The sequence below is a fragment of the Galeopterus variegatus genome, unplaced genomic scaffold (genome assembly GCF_000696425.1).
Source record: "Galeopterus variegatus unplaced genomic scaffold, G_variegatus-3.0.2 Scaffold6439, whole genome shotgun sequence".
Taxonomy (NCBI): Eukaryota; Metazoa; Chordata; class Mammalia; order Dermoptera; family Cynocephalidae; genus Galeopterus; species Galeopterus variegatus.
In genome coordinates this window covers 315,526-319,019 of record NW_007732550.1, presented here as the reverse complement: position 1 = coordinate 319,019, position 3,494 = coordinate 315,526, and positions in this window count along the sequence as shown.

Sequence of the window (3,494 nt, the reverse complement as noted above, 5' to 3'; positions counted from 1 at the left end):
AAAATTATACACCATGATCAAGTGGGATTCATCCCAGGGATGTAAGGATGGTTCAACATATACAAATCAACATATGTGATACACCACATCAATGAAATCAAGGAAAAAAAACAAATGATTACCTCAATAGACACAGAAAAAGCATTTGACAAAATACAACATACTTTCATGATAAAAACTCTCAGAAAATTAAGTGTAGAAAGAAAGTATTTCAACACAATAAAAGCCATATACAACAAACCCACAGCCAATATTATCCTGAATAGGGAAAAGCTGAAAACTCTTCCCTTAAGAACAGGAATAAGACAAGGATCCCCACTCTCATCATTCCTATTTAATATAGTATTAGAAGTACTAGCCAGAGCAATCAGGCAAGAGAAAGAAATAAAGGGCATTTGGATTGGAAAAGATAAATCAAACTGTCCCTGTTTGCAGAGACATGATCCATGATCCTGTATGTAGAAAAACCCAATGATCCTACCAAAAAACTCTTAGAGCTTACAAACTACTTTGGCAAAATTGCAGAATACAAAATCTACCAGTAAAAATCAGTAAAGTTTTTATACTACAACAAAATGAGCTAGCAGAAAAAGAAATAAAGAAAGCAAGCCCATTTACAACTGTCACTAAAAACAAAACAAACAAACAAAAAAAAAAAACCTAGGAATAAATGTAACCAAGGAGGTTAAAAATCTCTACAGTGAGAATTACCAATCACTGCTGAAGGAAAATAAAGAAGACACAAAAGATGGAAGGACATTCCATTCTCTTGGATTGGAAGAATTAACACTATGAAAATGTCCATACTACCCAAAGTGATTTACAGATTCAGTGAAATCTCTCCATCAAGATACCAATGACAGTTTTCACAGAAATAGAAAAAAATTTTTTGTAACATTTGGAAGAACAAAAGACTCCGAATAGCCAAAGCAATCCTGAGCAAAAATATAAAGCCGGAGGCATTACACAACCTAACTTCAAACTACACTGCAAGGCTATAGTAACCAAAACATCATGATACTCGCATTAAAAACAGGCACTTGGACCAATGGAACAGAATAGAGAACCGGAAAGTACTGCCTAATAAGTGCTGCTGGGAAAGGACCTCCATATGCAGAAGACTGAAACTAGAGTTATACCTCTTGCCATAAGCAAAATCAACTCAAAATTGATTAAATACTTATAATACATATATAAGACACAAAACTATAAAATGACTAAAAGAAAACATAGGGGAAACACTTCTGTAAGTAGGACTGGGTAGAGACTTTATGAATAATACCCCAAAAACAGAGAACAAAAGAAAGGAATGAACAAATGGGATTATATCAAACTAAAAGAGTTTCTGCACACCAAAAGAAACAATTAAAAGAGCAAAATTACAACCTACAGAATGGGAGAAAATATTCACAAACTATGCATCCAATGAAGTATTAATATCATATGAGCCAGCAATCCCACTGCTGGGTGTATACCCAAATGGAATGGAAATCATCACGTTGAAGGGATACCTGCACTCCCATATTTATTGCAGCTCTATTTACAATAACTAAGAGTTGGAACCAACCTAACTGTCCATCAACAGATGACTGGATAAGGAAATTGTGGTATATATACACAATGGAATACTACTCAGCCATAAAAAAGAATGATATTCTACCATTTGCAATAACATGGATGAGCCTGTAGAAAATTAACCTAAGTGAAACAACCCAGGTACAGAAAGAGAAATACCACATGTTCTCACTCATAACTGGGGGCTGAATCCATAAGTAAACAAATGAATGAGAGAGAGAGAGAGAGAGAGAAATGACCACTACAGTAATACCTTGAACTTTTAGAAAACTACTAGAGGTGGAAAAGGGGAGGGGAGTGGGAAAGGGAGGGGGGCTAATGAGGAATTGGTCAATGGATACAAAGAATGATTGTGTTGTGATGATGAATAAGGTAACTATACTGATCTAACCACCACAAATTCTGCACAATTACTGAAAATCAACATTGCACCCCACATGTATGAATAATAAAAAATGTACGTAAAAAACAAAATAAAATAAAACAAATCAATGAGAATTTATTTGTGAAGGTTGGTAGTATATTTATGTGTGTACCTTATATAACATATACTAATCAATAAAGAATTACTTTAAAAAATAATGCTTTCTGATAAAGCATCTAGTAGGTGGTAGGAACAGACAATGTCAAGTAATCCAATTTGTTTTAAAATTTGTATAACAAGTATACATTATCACGAATTCCCTAATGATTCTTAGGTTGACATGAATGAGAAAAATCAAATTAGAAGGTATCAGGATTTTGTTCTTGGCAATTGTCAATGTTGTCACAAAACTGGGCAAACATTTGTGCATAGAACATTTTCAAATCCACTGAAAGGAAACTATATTTCAGTATTGATCAACTTTAGGTTTATTAAGTTATTTATAGAGTACTAGCAATGCATACAAAATACTCAAAAATAATCTACAATTTTCTGGAGTCATCTCATTTTACACCTGATATTTTCCTTTAACATATACGTTCTTGGTAACACACTTGATCCTAATTCAGCACTGGTTTAGAGACTTTCATAACAACGATACAATAACAAAACTATAATTATAGTAAACATTTGTAGCACTTAATACTTAAAGAATTTCCAACTGCTAGTCACCCTTTTAAGTATTTTATATATCTCACTCAACCTTCACAACAACTCTATGGAGTAGTTTGCTTATTAACCCCATTTTACAGGTGAAAAAACCTGATAGAGAGCATAAAGCACCTTGCTCAGTGTTGCACACCTAAGAAAGAAGTAGACCTAAGTTTCGAATACAGCTAACTTGGATCCAAAATCCATATTATTTTTCTTTGTTTTGTTTTGTTTTATTGATTATGCATATTCATGGGGGTACAAAGCTGGTTGTCACCACCTGTGCCCAAGATGTGATGATCGGATCAATACTACCAGCATGCCCATTACTACAAATTGCAATTATTCTCCATGCCCCCCACCCAAACTCTCCCCAACCTCCCTCCACCCCCCACCCACCAACGGCAACTGTAGGAATGTTCTCTCCTTCTGCAAGTCCAACACACCACTGTGGTCTTTCTTTCCTTCCTTCTTTCTCTCTTAGCTCCCACTTATGAGTGAAGACATGAGGCAATTTTTCCCTCTGTGTCAGGCTTATTTCACTTACAATAATTATCTCCAAGCTCATCCAAGCTGCCGTGAATGGCAGAATTTCATTGTTTTTTTATGGCTGAGTACTACTGCATATTGTATATGTGCACCACATTTTCCTTACCCAGTCATCCATCAATGGACATGTATGTTGGTCTCAACTCTTGGCTGTTATAAATAGAGCTGTGATGAAAGTGGGAGTGCAGGTATCTCCTTGACATGATTTCCATTTCTTTGGGTATATACCTAGTAGTGGGATTGCTGGATCATGTGGTAGATTTATCTGTAGTTGTTTGAGAAACCTCCATACCGT